Below are 13,363 nucleotides of genomic sequence, written 5' to 3' on the forward strand. Positions count from 1 at the left end.
CCAGATCTTACACCACACCTGTAAGCAAGCTAGCATAGAAACGCTAACATATTAGAACGAGTGCATGAGTATAAACCTGTGATTCAGAGCTGCGCAAGTTATAGAAAATTAATCGACACCTTCTGACCAATCAGAGTTGAGAATTCAGTGGCACTGTGGTATAAGGCTGAATAATGAATAACGAATGTCGATAATGTCCCAAAGTCTAGCAGCTCGAGTCGGTCAGAAGCTCTGAGCCATGTTTCTGGCTGGTTTCCTGTTTTCATTGTTTCCAGCCCTTGTTTCCTGGTTCTCCCATTTCCCTTTGTTCCTATTGTTCTAGTGTTTCCACTGTGGACTTGTGAGTACGGTTTTGACTTTGCTAACCCTGTCCACCCTACTCCGGATTCTGTCGTGTGGATAGTGTTTAATAAAAATACTCAGCACGTCCATCTGACCCCTCAGGCTCCCCGATCGTTATGCAGACACTGAGAGAGATTGGGTTTTTTTTTTTTAATGTAATATTGTTTTTTCTCTCACATATGAGTACCCCTGACTGATCAAGCTCTCACATGCTAACTGAGGTTTTCTGCCCATCGTCCCCCCATCACACAGCACAGCAGGGATGAGGATAACACGGTCAGTCGCCTCTCAGCATGGCGTCCAGCAGCAGTGCGTAGGAGAAAATACAGCTTTCGCACACTTCTCACACAGGCTCTAATGATTTCCAACAGCAGAGTCAAAAATTCAGTTCAATACACAGTTAATCCCAGAGACGGAAAGCACTTCGCCAGTCATACTTTGTTACGATGTTTAAATATCAATTCGGTCAATTAGATTTTGTAGTCACGTGTTCGACTCGTTACATTTAAATTTCACCTCCCAAGTACTTCTTACAAATTTTAAAGATCTTCTCTTTTTTTTTTTTGCTACCAATTCTATCAAGTTTCTGGGCATTTTAACTTTACTTTATTATTAACTTTATTTACACTGCAGCACTGTTGAATTCTTGAACTTTTCTGTTATATAACATTCACGGAAGGAGTCTCCAGTGTCAGAGAAAAACAACATCAAACGTTCTACAACATTCCATTCAATGTAAACAATAAAAAAAAAATTGTGTCCTCTTCAGGAAGGTAGATCTCCAGGAACAGGGCTGGTGATGACCGTTGGTCTAGAGGGAGAAGTTTGTGGGACCAATTTGTGCTGAAGAAAAAAAACGTAATTCCAGTTTTATGGTTTTGAGATAAACTTCAAATCTCCATCCGCTGGAACAATTAAAGATTCTAGATAGAACCCTAGATAGAATTGAGAGTTTCCTTCTCAGACAGGGTTCCAATTAGAAACCTATTAAGATGAAAGGAACCCTTAATTATACAATGGGCCCTTAAAAGTACCCTTGAAAAATCTAGTACCAAGATCTAGCTCAATTTTACACACCTGACATGTTCTAGAAAATAATTTGCCATCATTTGGAGTTTACTCTGCACACGTCCCCAGTTTATACATAGGCCTATACTTTTAGAAGATTCTTTAAGGGTACATTGGACAGCCCAAGGTTCTACCTTGCTGGTAGAAAAATACCTTGTGGTAGTGATCTACACACAACTGTTAAACGTTCCCTCAGAGGAACGACAGAAGAATCTGTAAGGGTTTCTAACGTTTTGAAGACTGTAGCTGTATGTAAGTCACAGGGAGATTGAGTTTCTGCATGGATTTTCGAGTGTTCTCAGAGAAACTTGTTTGAAAGTTGTTTGAAGGGTGTAAGAGAACCTGTTCGAAGTGAAAGGAGTTTTATAATTAGTACCATGCGGTGCTGCTATTACCAGGCTCCATTCACTCGCACACTGCAGCAATCAGGATGGAGCGAAGGTGCTGATGATTGACCTCATGTGTGAGTTTAGGGGTGAGGATTTATGGCTTATTCTGAAGGTACACGCTTACAGGGAACCGGAAGAGTGAGAAGAATAAGGGTCACTAGGCGAGTTGAGAGATCACATTGTGCTTAGTGGCGTTCGTGTAAAATGAGTAAAAAAAAAAAAAACCCACGTAACTTCAGGATAGAAACCTCTGTAACACGACAAGCTGCATTTTCGAGAGAAAATACGACGTTAATACGATATTGTATCAAGGAGCTAACAGAAACACCTCAAATTCTTTCTCCTACTGCAATAACAACACCCCCTTGTGACATCAGCGCTAACGTTTCACGCGAAAAACGAAAATACGGCACCGACCAACAAATCAGCACCGGAATCACGTAACACATCATAAATATTTCAATAAAAACATGTCACTCTACGTCCGCTTGTAGGAATTCTTACATTCGCAACTCTATGTTGGAAAAAAACAACAACAAAAAAAACATTAATAGTCAGAAACTTTGGATAGACCTGACTGAAATGTTTAGGTTTTTTTTTTTCTTCGACATCTTAAAGACTGTTCGATCTAATCTTTTGTTGTTTAAAAAAAACCAAATTGGCCCTGAAGCTCCAGGGCTAATGTAGCTAACAAATTATGTAAGCTTATAGCTGCCAGTTTCCTGTCAGACTTGTGATTTTTAAAGTGATTCAGCGAGAAATACATCTCCAATTTTTAATACAGACTTATTCTGAGCCAAAGTGTTGAACTTTTTCTCTTTTTTGGTTACTGTGGAGTTTCATTATTTCATCCCTTTCGTACACAAAATGTTGAAAACAATAATAACGAAATAAAGAAACTCTACTCTGAGTAAATGTGACTTATATATATATATGTATGCATAAATCTGCTCAAGTGAACTACATTTTGACTTTATCACACGTTCTGAGCAGCCTCATTGGAGAAGAAAAGATAGAAGAATAGACAGACCCACACGGCAAATGTGAGCTTTGGCGCACTTGCCGGTGGAAGCGGGCGTGTCCTGTGGTGCACTGGCGGCTAAGCGCAGACGTTTCCTCCTGTTCGTGCCCGGAGACACTACGCCAATTACACTCTCTGTGGGAGCAGACTATTTGTGGAAGCCTTTCAGCCTTACACGAGCAGGGGATGTTAGCGTTAGCCATGCTCACAGCGGCCATCATTGCACCTCTTTACCTCACACCGAGGCACGCTCTGGACCCAGCCAATCAAAAAAGCTCAAGTACGGCATGACGTCACGGGGGGATTCAGAGCGGCGTCTCGCAGTGTGCTACGCCAGGTCTATTTTAGGCGGTTAGGTGTACAACAATTGTGCTTTTTATAAATGTGTCTTCACCCATGATGATTTGTGGAAGTAAAATAAACCTCATTAGTGAAACATGCACACTAGAATGATGTTATACTCATATTAGATCATTATGATGTCCATTTCAGCTGTAATATCACAGTAACATGTTACTTAACTGTGGAGTTCATACAGGTACATCTTAACTACATAAGCCCTTCATAATTGCTGAAAAAGTTCATGCTGGCTCTGATAGAAAGGAGTCAGAACACACAGAGCATCACAGCTTGCTGCATATGGAGCTGCGTAGCTGCAGAGTGGTCAGAGCGCCCATGCTGACCCCCTGTCCACCACCGAAAATCCTACAGTGGCATCAGAACTGGACCATAGAGCAATGGAAGAAGGTGGCCTGGTCTGATGAATCACGTTTTCTTTTACATCATGTAGACGGCCGTGTGTGTGTGTGTGTGTGTGTGTGTGTGTGTGTGTGTGTGAGTCACTTACCTGGTGAAGAAATGGCACCAGGATGCACTATGGGAAGAAGCCGAGCCAAACGAAGAAGGAACTGTGATGCTCTGAGCAATGTTCCTTGGGTCCTGGCATTCACGTGTATGTTACTTTGACCCGTACCACCTACCTAAACATTGCTGCAGACCAAGTACACCGTTTCATATCAACGACATTCCTTAATAGCAGTGCCCTCTTTCAGCAGGATGATGCACCCTGCTACACTGCAAACATTGTTCAGGAACAGTTTGAGGAAGAGTTCAAGGTGTTGACTCGGCCTTCCCCAGATCTCAATCCGACCAAACATCTGTAGGATGTTCTGGACAAACAAGTCTGATCCACGGAGATCCCACTTGGCAACTTACAGGATTTAAAGGATCTGCTGCTAACACCTTGATGCCAGATACTGTACCTCAGCACACCTTCAGAGGTCTTGTGGAGTCCGTGCCTCGACGGCTCAGAGCTGTTTTACTTTTAAGCACAACTGAAAATCTACACAACTCTATGATGATGTAAAGGATTTGCCTTAGATATTCATTTAAAAAACAAACCAAACACATTAATACACATCTTCTAAGCACAGTTGTAAAACTTAAAGTCAGTTGTTCTGACGTTTCACACAACCTAGTTATAAAAAAAAATCACAAACAGATGAACGTATATATTAGCTGAGGCCTAACGCTTTATAAATGTTTACATAGGTTTATGTCTGTTATATTGCCCTATAAATACCACCCCGAGGTCGAATGTAACTGATATCTCTACCTTTGTCTGAACTCTCAGCTATCACACGCATCTTATTAGCGTTTCATAGCAGCAGTGAACCCATTAAACTCGGAGCGCTGCGAGAGCTGGCAGCGTCCAACCCCCCTGCTGAAACTCATACACTCTCATTAATCCCGAATATCTTTCACCTCGAGGACAGCCTGGCGCGGCGGTGTGTACGACAGACCCGCAGGCACAAGTCTACAGAACAATAGGGCTTAGAAATTTAAAAAAAACATCGAGCAAGACCCAGGCATAAACATCAATACTTTCAAGTATGATGTTTTCACAAACCACGGTGTAGTTTGTGTAGTCATTTATTTAGGCCTGCGGTGAAACGGATGCATAATTAACATTTTTTCAGCTAGGCTCTAGGCTATGCGCTCTGCTCGCACACTTTTCACTCAGATGACGACATCGGTGACTAACTATGCGTTTAAATTAGCATCTTAAGAACAAACCCAGTATGAAGTGCATAGTGCCTCGGCACACGCTACATCCTCACACTTGCTTTGAAAAAAAAGGTGATCCCTTTAAATAAAGTCTATAAGTGGTGCACATGATATACACAACGCAGCACAAAACTACAACCCCGATTCCAAAAAACTCGCAATTTTACGTCGAGGAATTGGTGATTATTCTGAAATCGGTCCACAAATCACAGCTCGCTGAACCTCTGCCCGTCTTTACTTCCGAAAGTCTCCGCCTCTCCAAGATCCTCGTTTTATACCCAATCATCTTACTGACCCATTCCCAATTAACCTCCAGCTGTTTCTTTTCACCAATGCTTACTTGTCCAGCCTTTTGTTGCCACCCCCCGACCGTCACATCTTTTTTTAGACGTGTCGCGGCCATGAAATTCAAAATGACCTTATTTTCTTTCTTAAAACGGTACAGTTTAAACATTCGATACGTTATCTACGTTCTGTCGTGAATAACATGCGAATTTATGAGATCCACAAATCTGTTCTGTTTTTATTGGCATTTTACACTTTTTAGCGTCCCAAATTTTTCAGAATTGGGGGTCGTACAACAGCGTACATTACGCGTTATTATCGGATATGTTCGACGATCCGGATACGACGCACACGTGCATATATTTACAGTGTGAAATATGAAACAAATGGCCACTTTAATCTCTACTGAACCCTTACTCGTTCAAGCAATTATCCATTCAGCCGATCATGTGGCAGCACTGCGATGCATCAAATCAAACCAAATCAAATCAAATAAAAACAAATGACCAGGTCAACAGCTTCAGTTAATATTTGAGTCGGACGTCAAAATGAGGAAATGCCTGGTTGTTGGTGCCAGTTTGATGATGTCCTGGTGTTTTAAACACAGGACAGTCTCTAGAGGTTACACAGAATGGTCTGGAAAAACAAAAAACATCCAGCGAGAGGTGGTTCTGCCTGCGAAAACGCCTTATTGACGTTGCTTCAAGCTGACAGGAAGGATGTGGTAACTCAGATAACTGCTCATTACAACCGTGGTGAGCAGAAAAGCATGTCAGGAAGCACAAGACATCACATCAGATTCCAGGCAAGGGCAATATAATGAAAATATAAACGATAGAAATCAAATGTTTTTAATGTAAATAATTCACATTTTTTATTCAAATGATTTTTCAATTGATCTAAACAAGTCTTACCAAATGAAGTGATGAATAATTTCTTTGATCATGCCTAGCGTCCTGCTTGTAATAATTAGGCGATGAAGCCGAAGACTGCTCGTTAGTGCCTTGAGGAGAGACAGCGCATGAAGAGGAGGCACAACTGAAGCCCGGCTCTGTAATGCCTGTCCAAGAACCCTTACGAGAACATGATGGTAATGAAATGCAGAAGAAAAAAAAAAACATGACCTTTCACCTGCTGCAGAACACAGATCCAAACCAGAACAGATTCACCCAGCAGAACAGAGAGGGGAAAAAAAGATGACAGAGTGAACAGATGATTATGTAAGAAGGAAATAAGCAGTGCACAGGCATACTGAAAGACAGATAGTGAGGGAGAGAGAGAGACAGGCGGACAGAAGGAGAGAGAGATAGAGAGAAAGACAGGGAGAGAGACACACAGAGAAAGAGAGAAAAAACATTGATAGAGAAACAGAAAGAGAAAAAAGAGAGAAAAACAACCTTGATAGAGAGAGAGCGAGAGACAGACACAGAGCGAGAAACAGAAAGAAACAAAAATGAGAGAGACAGAGACCGAGACAGCCAGAGATAGAGACAGAGAAAGACAAAAACAGATCGAATAAGAGAGAAAGAAAGAGATCAAATTGAGAGAGAAACAGAGAAAGACAGTGTGACAGATAAAAACAGAGAAAGAGAGACCGACAGAAAGTGAAAGAGACGGAGATAAAACAGACAGTGAGAAAGAAAGAGACAGACACTCTGAGTGAGGGAGAGAGAATAAAAGTGACAGAGAGAAAAACAGGGAGAGAGAATGAGAGAAACAGGGAGAATGAGAGAGAGAGAAAGACAGACAGAGACAGACTGAGAGAAAGAAAGAGACAGACAGACACAGAGAGAGAGAGTGAGAGAGAGAGAGAGAGAGGAGAGAAAGACAGAGAGACAGACAGAGAGAAAGAACGAAACAGACACAGAGAGAGAGAATGAGAGAGAGACACAGACAGAAAGTGAAAGAGACTGAGAGAAAACAGACAGACAGAGAGAGAGAGAGATTGTGCGTGTGTGTGTATGTGTGTGTGTTTGTGTGTGTGTATGTGTGTGTATATATATGTGTGTGTGTGTGTGTGTGTGTGTGAGAGAGATTGTTGTGTTGAGGCTTTTAACCTGATTAAACTGAATAATCCCCTGTAGTAAAATCCAGGAAGTGAATCCATTAGAACGTGAGGAGACGTCCTGACTGCAGCGTCGTCTTCAGCTCAGTTATTTCAATTACAGCTTATAAAAACAAATGAACTGAATACTGTAAAAGCCAGTTACAGTACAGCTTCCTGCTCCTCAAACTACTGCCTAGCAACCGTTGCTATTCACCCTTATCTCAGCTGTGTTTTCAGCAGTTTCCCATTTAAATGTTTTTCATTTTAAGCTTCACATATGCTCCTCCTCCTCAGGTACTGTCATTTCTAAAATAAAATAATAAACTATAAACAGCTGATTATAGATGATGAAAGGTGTCGCATCAATAGCTAATATAATAGATAGACAGATTGTGGGTTGTTAAATATTAAGTTAAAATAACAAGATATAACGAGTTATTAAGTCAAGTTAAGACAGTAAGACAAAATAAGGACATAATCTCTTAAAATAATGAGATAACAACATAACGTCTTGATATTACAGAGTTATTCACTCAAAATAATGAGATAATATCTTAAAATTAGATTTTAAGTTGAAATAATGGCATAATCTTAAAAAATAATGAAATTATATTGTAAAACTGTGTTATTTCAGTAACTTGAAATAACTTGCGTAATATTTTGAAATAAGAAGATAACTGACATAACGATTCAATTTACCGACACAATATCCTGAAATACTAAAAAAAAACTCAAAACAACGACTCTTAAAATAAAGTTATTATGTCGAAATAATGAGAAGCTACATCAGAATAATATCTCATGTGATAATGAGATATCAAGAAACAACAACATATCTTGAAATACTAAGGCATTTAATAAGTGAAAATAAAATGAGATAGTAAGTCAAAATAATGGGATCATTTCTTGAAATAATGAGATAATATATTGACATAATGAGATAACCCGATATAACATCTCAAAATGATAAGTTAATTAAAAAATAATGAGACAGTAAGTGAGAATAACAAAATAATATCTTGAAATTCTGAGATAAAACTGATCATAGCAACCTATCTTGAAATAACGAGATATTAAGTATCAATAGCTTATATACTCTTGAAATCTTAATTTAAAAGTTAATCGAGATATTGTCTCAATACAGTGGCATAATATCTTGAAATTTATTAAACTGAAGTAATGAGAGGTTTGGTCAAATAATGACAATAACGAGATACGTTTAAATAATGGCGTATATTGAAAAAAAATGGTAATAATGACGCCTTGAAATCATGAGATAACGGCAAATAACATTTGATATTCGTGAGTTAAGACAACGTTACGAGATATTAAGTTGAAATAACTTGCATAATATTTCGAACGAACGTGATAATCATGATAACGTCTCAATATAATGACAGCATCTTGACATGATGAGATAACAACTCAAAATAATGACGTAATATATTGGTATTAAGTTTAATGAAAGACAATAATGAGATGTTATGTCTATATAACAATATGTCTATATACGTATATGAGATAATGCTCAAAAATAAAGACTTAAGTCAAAATAATGTTACATCATGGTGGTACACCAGGAAAGACATCTTGAAGTACAAGTTTTTACCACAAAATAATGAGATAGTATGTCAAAATGATGGCATACTATCTCAAAACAACAAGATAACTCGAAGTAATGAGATGCTATGTCTACATAATAATATGTCTATATACTGTACATATATATATCTTGAAATAATGAGATAATAACTCAAAAATGAAGATTTAGGTCAAAATAATGTTACATCATGGTGGTACATCATTAAAGACGTCTTGAAATACAAGTTATTACCTCCGAATAACGAGATAGTATGTCAAAATAATGGCATACTATCTTGAAACAACAGGATAAGTCGAAATAATGACTTGCAATGGGGGTTTTTTCACAACTTTCAGCTCAGAGCATTTGTTTTATTCCTTGGTTTTCAGATTTGAGAGTTTTTAACAATGCTAAAATAGCCTACTGGGTGATCATATGTGTTCTGACAGTCAGTGTACATTTCCTCTCGCATAACGAACTACAAGTCGCACCGCAAACTTTTAACTGAATACTAAAACATATTTATTATGACTAAACTCAATGGCTCAAAAGTTCGAAAACTGGCGGATCGACTCGCTTGCTTGAAAATGCAATTTTTATTGAACATAAACACCACAAAAAGCTCCAGTTTCTAACACTTTGCTTGATCGAACGCGACCACGTGACATAATCGAATAGAAAAATAAGCAGAGAAATTGAACGGGTTTGCATTTGAACGACTCCATTCACAGAAATCAATTACGGGCTGGTGCGGAGCCGGCTTCCTGGAACTAGAGCAGGTTTCCCCAGAGGACTCGGATTCTTCATGTGTGTGAAGTTTGCCAAACGGTGGCCTCGCCATCAGCGCTGTCTCACGCTCTCTCTCTTTCTCACAGATGGCCTTCGGAGATCTGGGCACCATCACGCTGCGTTGTTGCTAAATCCAACTAGAACACTTAGGACCAAAAATAAACACGGTTCCCTTCATTTCAGTCTCATTTCAAACGAACAGTTAATTACAGCGGACTTCTTCTGCACGGGAAACGGGCCGGGTCAGAAACTTTACCGAGGTTGGCGAATAAGAGCTTCGCAGGCTTTTTAGCGCCGAAGCATTTGCCTGGATTAGCGAAGGCTTTTGCCGAGGATTTCAGACGATTTTTCGTCCCAGATAAGAAAGCTCCATTAACTCTGTTTGGTTACGTAACGTATAACTAGAAAATACACGAATAATAAAATGAAGGCAGCAGAGACGATTTAAGATTTGTTGAAACGAACGAGTTTGTGGAAGCTCAGAGCGGATGAATTCTCCGCGGAATAATGCAGGTTCTTTCATATTAGTCGTCATTCCAGAGATATTCAGAGAAAGGGTCTAGGAACGCTTTTCCACTAACAAGGTGCTCAATGGATAAGTAACTGTAGTACTTGGAACGTTTTCGGATAGTAAAGCACTGTTTTGGGGGTATTTTTTATAATTCGTCACTGATTCCCGCTTTGCATCACAGTTCCCATAGTAACAAATGCCATGTGGTCATGTTTCGGTTCCTGTTTTAGTCCTGGCTCCACCTCTATCCTGTCACTGGTTTGTTCATCTATTGTGAGCACCTGTTCTGTGTTAGCTGGTTTATTTGTCATGTTCTCTGCATCTCTATTTCCTGGTTTTGATCCTGGACGTGTTTTTGCTTTTGTGTTATGAGCGTTTTATTGTTGCCTACCTGGGCTCTTACCTAGGCTGTGGAATTTGACAATGATTCTCGGATTGCGCGTACCAAAGTACACACTGAATTTACAAGGTACGTTGCAACCAAAAGACGCTGGCTTGGTTGGGGAGATTTTGTCACCATGACGACAGCTCCATGTAGCAACTCAAGTCATTTACATGAACAACATTTAAAATGGGATTTAGAGATAATTGCTGGGAAAAATAAACAAGATGACCCTGATTTGTGGATCCCTGGTTCTACCCAGTGCTCGGGTTATTGTCTCTACAGAGTTGCATATTTTCTTCCCATGTCCATGTGGGGTTTTTTTAATGGGTTCTGCATTGGATTGTCTACTCTAAATTGCCCCTCTGTGCTAATTTTTATGCATACATTGCCCTGTGGACTATTGGTCTAATAGTCTATGGACTAATTAAGGTGTATTCCTGCATCACGCCTAGCGTTCTTGGGATAGACTCCGAATCCACCATGACTTTGACCAGGATAAAGCGCTTACTCAAGACGAATGAATGGTACACGGAAGAAATAACTATTTTATTGGTACTTGCACCTACACTTTCACTACAAATAGACTTAGCACTTAAAAGTCCTATAAAATTGCTGTCTATAATGATGTCTTGTACTCTGTTTGGACAATAAAGGCTGGTATTTTGGATGGTATGAAGCCAGAAATACAACTGTCACATTTCCATGGGCTTGGAATGGAAAAAATGGAGGGGGAAAATTCCCAACCAAAGATATCATAGCTACTCTGATTTCAGACTTAACAGCTTTAAAGGGCTCAATGTGCAATATATACCACAGTGCGGTTGAATTCTCAATTCTGATTGGTCAGAAGATGTCGAATTCATTTGTGACAAACAGTAAACAAATATAGAGACAGAGAGCATGAGAGTGGAAAAAAACCCATATAATTGTTGATATGAAGTTTCTGTTGACATTAATGAATTAGTCTCCAGTGTCAGAGCTTGGTAAAAGTCAGAGGTAAAGCTGTAAGTTTCAGTTTTCCACCATGACATTGTTGGGCGGATTATTTCCTAACTTCTGGGTTTGGTTGGAGAAATTGTGACTGTTTCTACATAGGGGTTGTTGTTTTTTTACGGGGAAAAACAGTCCAAGTGTGAATTACAAGTAGGAATTTTGCCACGTTCTGGACTTCCAATTAACGGCTAGTTTTAATAACTGACTCTGATCAACAGAGCGCAACAAGTCAAAACGATGAGTATGATAAAAGCAGGATGATGAAACACAAATACGGCATCCCTACCATTTTATACGGTATATGTTTTTACACTACATAAGGACACAAGCATGTGCTGACTTGATAACTAATATAATTGTCATTTAAACGTTAATGGATAAAGTAACGACAGAGCGCTCGCGATGACCATTCCACCAAGAGACAGGACGTTAACGAGACGCTATACGGTGTATCCTGTACGCTCAAACACACTGAGGAGATGCTGAAAGGGTAACGTTGACCTCTTACTGCCATCTAGTGGACCCAGTGTGGAAGTGCGGTTTGATGCAGCGTTATTTTGAGTTCTTTCTTCTCTCATCCAATATTTTTCAAGATGTATTTAGAGCAGATGTAAAGTGTGGTCTGAATACAGACTGTTTGGGTTTGTGCTGTATGTTGTCCCTAGCTCTGGTATGGTTAAAAATATCATAAAGATCATTGAGACTATGCTTGTTTGTTTGTTTTTGTTATTGCACACATTTAGGCTCTGGCTTCATTTTATTTATTTATTTATTTGCTATTAAAGGAATACTTGAGACGTAAAAGCAGAAATGTACAATAAATGATTAAACAGCAGAAATAGTGCCCTGTTCAAATTCCATGTGATAAGCCAAATGAGACATCTGGAGAAGGGAATTTGGGGTTTAATTGTGTTTAATGGAGGAGTTTGTTAGCATTATATACATGATCCACTAACAGAAAAGGAAACATTTTATTCATATTACTCTAATATATTCCTACAAACATGTGACCATTACTTATACTGCTTAGTATGTAGGAAATATGATTTTTTTTTATTATTAAATATTATTATTATTTTTTTTAAAATAGGATCTTTATGACATGATATGACATCACTAAATGACTGTATTTGAATCAACTGGGAAAAGAGACTCAGTTTTTGAGCTTGTGTGTGTGTGTGTGTGTGTGTGTGTGTGTGATAGAGAGAGAGAGAGAGAGAGAGAGAGAGAGAAAGTGTGAGAGAGAGAGAGCAACAGGAAGAGAGAAACAGAGAAAGAGAGAGAAAAAGGGAGAGAGAGAGACCGGAAGAGAGAGACAGAGAGAGAGAAAGACAAAGGGAAAGACAAACAGACAGAGACATAAAGAAAGAAAGAAAGAAAGACAGACACAGAGAAAAGGGGTGATAGAAAGAGTGATGTAAGGTAAAGCGAGGGAAAGGGGGTATGAATAGAGTGAGAGAATCACACAATAACACAGGCTTCAGTAACCGGACCCTGGAAACAGACATAGTAAGAGAGAGGAGGTGTTAACCCTAAATTACCCCTACTCCCTATAGAAGTGCACTACCTAGAGTATAAGCCACTGTGAATTTTGGAACAGAGCCAGGCAGTGGGGTCCTGGAGCTTTTCTCACCCCAGTGAGCAGTGTGTTCAGTCTGGACTGGGATACGGAGGATCCTTACAGTCAGTCTAATGAGGTAGGAAATATGGTGTGTGTGTGTGTGTGTGTGTGTGTGTGTGATAATACTGCATGTATTATTTGTGGCAAGTCTTATTTACTCATCCTAATTTATGCATTTTAGTTGCAAAATATAATCCCTGAATAATGTGACGTAAATTACAAATGACACAGAAGAAGGGGTCAACTATTGTGTGTTAAAAGTG

This window comes from Ictalurus furcatus, chromosome 15 (assembly GCF_023375685.1).
Source record: "Ictalurus furcatus strain D&B chromosome 15, Billie_1.0, whole genome shotgun sequence".
NCBI lineage: Eukaryota > Metazoa > Chordata > Actinopteri > Siluriformes > Ictaluridae > Ictalurus > Ictalurus furcatus.